General features: G+C 41.8%; 1 pseudogene; it reads left to right on the forward strand.

Annotated features, from left to right (window-relative positions):
- Positions 1 to 4,610: 4,610 nt before the first annotated feature.
- Positions 4,611 to 5,756, forward strand: LOC133092988 (stAR-related lipid transfer protein 6-like; annotated as a pseudogene).
- The last annotated feature ends 2,023 nt before the right edge of the window (positions 5,757 to 7,779 follow it).

Raw genomic sequence — 7,779 nt, forward strand, 5'->3', positions numbered from 1 at the left:
GGATTAGAGAGAGGAAGAAGAAGCTAAGCTTATTTTCCATCTAAAAATTAATTTAGAAGATAGTTATAACCATACTTGCCTTTTAATTAGGTGTATAAATTTTTAATAAATAGCAGCCACAGAGCAGCAGTACCCAAAAAGTGGTCCATTGCCTCGTACTCCCATAAGACAATCTGTTAAAAATGGATACTGTGGTCAAATGAATTTGAAAAATGCAAGTAATATAGTCCCTTGAAAATTTACAATCCATATTAGCTTTTTATGGCTCTGAGGTGTCCTGCTGTCAAGACAAATGCATTTTCCAAGCTATTTTAATACAGAGTCCTTTTAATTTTTCATGGAACACATTTTGGAAAATCATACCCCACATAATACTTTTTAAAAGATCAATAAGAAGTATTTAAAAAATTATGACTACATTGAAAACCGAGAAGCAAAAGCAAGCAAACTAGTCTTTGCTTCTGGTACTGTCAGGTCTAGACTTGTGCTTTAAACAAACACAAAAGCAGGCATGAAACATGAAGTAACTGTTTTCAGACATTGGATAACAGGCAGCTCAAGAATCTGACTCCTAAGAGAAGAAAAAGTCATTAAGTGAGCCCTTGATGGATGGATGGCCTTTAGCCTGGGGCACTGTCTGGGTGGGGGAAGGGAAGCCCAAGCAGTTTCACTGAGCTGACTGAAGAGCAGAGATCTGAGTAGGGATGCTGAGGCAGCTGGGACTTGTGGGCCAGGGTACCAGGAGCAGGGAGTCACACAGAGAAGGAGCTCGAGAAATCCACCTATCGGTCCTCTTATCTTCAGCCAAATACAATTCTTACACACAGCGCAGCTCAGTGAGACTGGCAGAAAACAGCTATGGGGGTTCTGTGAGCTCACGGGAGGTTTTGGACTTCCCACAGAGCACGACCATCCCGAGTGAAGAGACTTGGTTGAACACTGCAGGCTTTCCCCTGGGAGCCAGTGGGACCAGGCTCTCCACTAAGGGCTGCGCTAGACCCCATCTAACAAAGCTTAAAAATAAGCCTTCAAGGTATCCCGCTGATCTGGCAGTCAATTATTCCTGCCGTAAAAAAATTCAACACTCCTTCCTGGAAGAAAAACAACCAGACTCTTAAAAATGCAGCATTTCCAATGTCTAGCATATAATTTTAAAATTACTAGGTAGTTATCTTAAAAAAGCCTAAAAGATGTGGCCCATAACAGGGGGAAGTGAGTAGTAGTCAATAGGAACAGACCCAGAGATGACTTGAGGGGTTGAAATTAGCAAATAAATGCTTAAAACAACTCTTCTATTTAGGTTTATAGATTTCAAGGAAGATAGACATAATAAGTGAACAAATGGAAATAAACTGAAAACTCCCATTATGCTTGCAAGTACATATTATGCCTTTCAACAAAGACTTTTTAAATCATCTAGTTATTAATTATCAATACTTTCTATAGGAAAGTTGTCAGTCTTATATTGAGATTCTGTTCTTGAATTTTGCAGATTTTGAGGGTTTAAAAGAACCCCCAGAGTAGTTTAAAAAAATCCTATAAGCTGTGTCTGAAAAACACATAGAAATCATATCTAGGCATATTAGAACTTGGCTGTTAATGGCAAGTTATAAATGATTCATTAGCTGGCTAACTATGGGGAGTCAAAAAGAATAGTTTCTTAGTGAGAAGCAATGAGAGAAAATATTTCAAAACTAAAATACGAAGCAAGAGCAAGTAGTTGATAAAGATGGTCCACCATAGAAGAGTTTCATAAAATTTCATCCTCAGTCAAAGCCAGCTCTTCACATTCCAGGAGACATTGGCCTCCCCAGATTTGATCTTTCCAATTCAGCTGCCGGTAAGCAAGGCAGAGCCCCAACTTTTGTAGACAAGCTTCTGTTGCAAATCTTATAAGATCCTCTAGATCTTGGGTCAGGAAGGTCAAACAGGTACTGACAAATGAGGGGTGTGTGTGTGTGTGTGTGTGTGTGTGTGTATAAAGAGGTGTTGTGTCCTATAGCCTGTAGATTGTCCTTGCAGGAATGAAGTTCTAGCTCTACTCCTGAACACAGTGCTATAACAAGGGCAGGGGTGGGGGACTGGGCAGAGCTGTGGTCCATCCTGAAAGGGGTGGTATATGATCACTGATATGGTTCACAATCACTAGCACATGGTAGTAATAAAAAAGTAGGTTGACTTTTTGTTGGTTTTAGTATTTTTTAAATTCTCTACAGGTATTATTTCCACTGCCCCCTCTCTCAAAACTTATCCCACTGCCTGAAGAGTTTGCTTGTTACTTTCACAGGCCATCCTGTATTTAATCAGGCATTAAATAGTCAATTGGGATAGTGCTCTTACACTCTTTGCTCTGCAGCAGACTTCATTAAAGGACTGAGTTTATCTCCAGGGCTTTAATCTGTATTATATGGACCTATTTTTAATTGTCTTCAACAGATAAAATGTTCCCCTGCATAGATTCTAAGAATGATTTTATAGAAAATCTGGTAAATTTAATACTGTTCTATTTATATAGCAACACGTAAATCATTTAAAAATTTATTTCATTTAAATCTCTTAGTGCTTTTCTATCCTTATAGACACAGATGGATATTATTATTTTCATTTGACACATGTTGAAACTAAGGCCCAGAAAGTGATTGTCTAAAGTACCAAAGTTCCTTAATGACAGTGAGGGGACTAGACTCCAGCCTCTTATTACCCACCTCTTTTCTTTTTACTGAATTATACTACATCACTTATATATCTATTCAAGTTAATTACCCCTTTTAATAAGAGACTATCAAGAAAAGTATTTTGGGGGATATATGTATATGTATAGCTGATTCACTTTGTTATGAAGCAGAAACTAACACACCATTGTAAAGCAATTATACTCCAATAAAGAGATTTTAAAAAAAAAAGAAAAGTATTTTGTAAATTTAGGTTTTTATCTTTAACATTCCCATTTAACCAGTAGGAAAGCCAGAGCTCAGGGATGTTAACCAGCTTGCAGGAGATAGATGGTTCATTGACAGGACAGGGAGTAGAATACAGGTCCTCTATTTTGTTCATTGCACCACGGCCAACCTGGGCTCTGGGCTTTTGCAGGATCACTGGTTTCCATAAGTCCTAGGAAAGAGAATTTTACACCCAGGAATAACAGAGTCATAACAAACATTATATAAGATAATTAGATCTCCTGGTGTCTTTCCTTTGCTGCTTTAAATATCTTAGATCAAGCTGCAGTTAAATGCCCTAAGGCAGGGAGTTAAGCTCTATACCAAGACAAAGGTCTAACAACTAAGACTGGGAGTGTGTCTTGTATGGATGAAAGACTGGCCCACCAAGAATGGCTCGCCTTGTGGCGGGAATGGAAAGGTAGGAGGAAGTGATCTGGAGGAAAGTCTGCTCTCCCTGGGCCAGAAGGATGGTGGGGAAAGGAAGGTACACAGGGCACAAAGACAGTTGGGGGTAGTGGGCAGACCCAAGTGTCCTGACTTCTCAGCTCTGGGTTTCAGCCTGCAGAGAGGAGATGTATTAGTTAAGCTCTGTTGAAGCCTGAGAGCGGAGCGAACATTGTCCATTCCCATTTCAGACTCTGGAAAGAGATCCCCTGGTGGGCTGAATTCCGCATACCGACCATGTCAAAATAAACGTGTCGATGCGTGGCGCTCGGGCGCTGGGGGCGAGGGGGGCGAGGGGCGAGGGGCGAGGGGCGAGGGGCGAGGGGCGAGGGGCGAGGGGCGGGGGGCAAGGGGCGGGTGGGCCGTTAGGTCGCTCTCCCTGCTGGGAAGTGTAGTTTCTCCCTCCGGGTCTTTCTGGGGTGGGGAGGTTCTGGGCTACTTCCGCGTCGCTACCCCGCACGCCCTCCCCACTTCGGTCACGGCTCTGCGCGGCCGGTCTGCGCATGACAGGCTGAGGTTCCTTCGGCCAGTTTCCCGGGGCTTCGAGAGGGGGTGGGGATGGGGACCGTTTCGGTCGCTGAGAGCCAGCCCTACAGACCCAGTCCTTCCAACACGCTCGGCCTCCCCGCTTTCAGAGCACCCCCTCCCAGGATAAGACACCGACTCGGCCGGAGGGGCAGATCCCCCGACCACTTTTTTCCCTCCTCTTCAGCGCCTTCCCCTTCCCATCCCTGAGCCCGGCCTTCCTGGGTTTCCAGCCGGCCCCTCACCCTCAAAGCAGACGCGGGATTGGAGGAGGGAGTTTGGCCAGGGATGGCACTTAACAAACTCCTTGGGGACCTTGATTCCCAGGGAAGAATGGCAGTGATCCAGTACGGATTGCGGACCCAGTCAGGCAGCCCAGAAAGAGGGAGATTATACAAACAGATGTAAAGACCCACTTAACAACATGTGTGAACCTGTCTACAAGGCTGGGACAGGATATGAGGTGCGAAGAATCCAGTTTCAACTTATCAGAAAAAGATGCCATCTCAATCTTGGTTTGTGTTTATTTTCCGCTGACCCTATGGGTGAAGATATCCTTGACCATTTCTCCATCTGAGTATGTTCCAGCTCATCCGATGTTACATCACCAGCTTGAAAGGTATGGAGATCTCCACAAGGATTTGGAGAAGAGTCCTAAGAGTTATTAAAATTCTGGACTAGATCTACTAGGAAATGTAGATGGACTGTAAGGCACTTGCCCCACAAACTGCTCAAGAAATTTTAGGTTACTATCAAGAAGCATCAGGCTGGAAAGTGGTTAAGTCTTCACTAATTTATTTGTGGATTTTTATTCCCCTTTGAGAAAAAGATAACTGTTTCCAGCAAGGCTTCTAAAAAATTCCATGGAAATCTATATCGTGTTGAAGGAATAGTTCTGGAATAAACATCTAAACTATCTGATTTCCTCTACAAACCTGAAAACAGAATTACATGGGACAAATCATTGAAGAGTGTACGACATGGTACAAAAAATTGATTCGGACACATTCATGTGTCATACCATTACACAAAGTTGTGCCATGGGCTCAATATCCCCCCGAGACTTCATCGACTTAGTGTATTTGAAGCACTACGAAGGGAATATGGATATTATCAGTTCTACTAGTGTGGATTTTCCAGCATATCCTCCATCTTCAAATTATATTCGTGGTTGTAACCATGCTTGTGGCTATATGTGTTCACCTCTGCCAGAGAACCCAGCGTATTCCAAACTAGTGATGTTTGTCCAGAAAGAAATGAGAGGAAAATTGGCCCCGTCAATAATTTAAGCAACCATGCCTTCCAATTTAGTAAGCTTCATCCTCAATGTAAAAGATGGAATAAAGGCGGGCTTCCCTATTGGCGCAGTGGTTGAGAATCCGCCTGCCAATGCAGGGGACGCGGGTTCGAGCCCTGGCCTGGGAAGATCCCACATGTCGCGGAGCAACTGGGCCCGTGAGCCACAACTACTGAGCCTGCGCGTCTGGAGCCTGTGCTCCGCAACAAGAGAGGCCGCGATAGTGAGAGGCCCGCGCACCGCAATGAAGAGTGGCCCCCGCTCGCCGCAGCTAGAGAAAGCCCTCGCACAGAAACAAAGACCCAACACAGCTAAAAATAAATAAATAAACTTATTTAAAAAAACAAAAAAAAAAACCAACAAAAAAAACCCTTGTCTTTGCCAGAAGAATGTTGGTAACTGTAAAAAAAAAAAAAACAGTCTATATGAACGTGGCAGTATTGCACTGTTTAAAAAAAAAAAAAATGGAATAAAGGCAAACAAAATTCCATCAGGACGTGGATGGATGTCATCATAATGGGCATTCATCATTCCTAAAGAAGAAATGAGGCCATTTAAAATCATGTGTGGCAGTTACTGCCTTTTACTTCTAAGTCAATATGCATAAATACTGTTACACTATTCTAAACAGTGTTCTTGAACAAACTACTGAAGGTACTTTGTGAAAATAAGAGCTCATAGTTGTACAAGGGGAGCATTAAATATAGTTTTTAATCTCAAAAAATAAATAAATAAATAAATAAATTTGGCGACACAATTAGATAGAGAAAGGCCATGATATTTAGTTTCCCTAAGCAGCTCTAAATCCTCATTTAGAATATACCACATTATTTCTATTTAAATACTAAGCACTTTTAGATGATCTGAAGAAGCCCATGAGGCCAGGGGCTCCTATAGATGTAGACCTGCATTACGTCCTAGAAGGAAATCTCAAGAATGGCTGATTTTTTGAGGCAGATGACTTGTCCCAGGAGGATATAGCAAGGGGAGGGGGAACTCCACAGTAAAAGTTGGACTGAACTGCTTGTTTCAGGGGGCCAGAGAGAGGGCGTAGAGACTCAGAAGGGTCTAAAATGTGAGTAAGAGCTAAGATAAGTTAGAGGCAGCCAGGGAGCATCACTAGATTAACCAAGGCCAGAAGAAAACCAAGCCCAGAGAGAAATACCGGTTGATGGTAGATATTAGCTGCAATCAGTGACAAAGACAATGCCTCAGAAACCAGAGGAACCAGCAGATGGTACAAGGAAACCATGTGGATCTGCTGATTCTCCTGCCTTCCTCCATATCAAGATGTCACATAATCCCCTTTTCTCCACTCACACAAGCACCTCAAACTCCCAATCTTTTTTTTTTTTTAAACTGAGGTATAGCTGATTTGCAATATTATGTAAGTTTTAGGTATACAGCATAGTGATTCACAAGCAGATAATCTTAGAGAAACAGAAGCAAGGGAAAGGCAGGTAGTGTATTTTGCCTTAAAGTAGAACGTTACCTCTAGGAATTGTTTAAATCATTGCATCTGATTAGAATTTTTTTTAAATTTTGAAATTATCTCAAACTTACAGAAGAGTTGCAAATATCATACAAAAACTTTTCCCCCTCTGAACTACCTGAGAATATGTTGCTGACATCATACTTTTTTAACCCCCCCCACCAATACTTAATATGCCATATTTCCAAAAAACAAGAAAATTCTTCCCCGTGACCACAGCACAACCATTAAAATCAGGAAACTCACATTGATAAATTGCCACCATTTCCTCCTCAGGCTCCATGAAAATTTCACCAATTGTCACAATAATGTCCTTTATCCTTTATAGCAAAAGGATGCAGTTCAGAATCACACAATGTATGTCTCTTTAATTATTTCTATTTGAAACAGTTTCGTGGCCTTGCAGTTTTGAAGATTACTGCTTAGTTATTTGGTAGAATATCCCTCAATTTATGTTTCCTGATGTTTCCTCACAACTAGATCTAGGTTATTCATCTCTGGCAGGAATATCACAGGAGTGATGCTGTGTTCTTCTCATCGCGTATGATCTTCAATTTGTTCCATTACTGTTGATGTGCACTTTGATCACTCAGTTAGAGTCTGCCAGACTTATAAAGCTGATCCACTGTAAAGCTGATCTTTTCCCCTTTGTAATTAACAGGCATTTCAAGGTACCTTGAAATTATGTAAATATCCTCTTCTTCCTCACACTTTCAGTTTATTCATTTATTGACTCATAGTCAACGTGTATAAAATGTGGCTTATAATCCTTTATTATCATTGCTTATTTTGATGCTCTGTGTCCTTCTGATGTGTCCCCATCATTCTTTGAGCACTTCCTTAGCTTTCTAGCACAACCAGATGCTCTAAGCTCTAACAGTTACCCTGCTTGGACCCACCAATTTTTATTCAGGATCGAAATGGTCAGGAGAGGAAGAGAAGGAAAGGACAAGCTGGCAAGTTCCAAGTTCAAGCAAAGAAGCTAATTTCTACCCTCATTAGCTCCCTATCCAACGTGTGGGATTTAAAAGGAGACAAAATCAACTGCTTACCCTCTGCTAATGTGAATGGGAGTGTGA

Source organism: Eubalaena glacialis, chromosome 6, assembly GCF_028564815.1.
Source record: "Eubalaena glacialis isolate mEubGla1 chromosome 6, mEubGla1.1.hap2.+ XY, whole genome shotgun sequence".
NCBI classification, from domain to species: Eukaryota; Metazoa; Chordata; class Mammalia; order Artiodactyla; family Balaenidae; genus Eubalaena; species Eubalaena glacialis.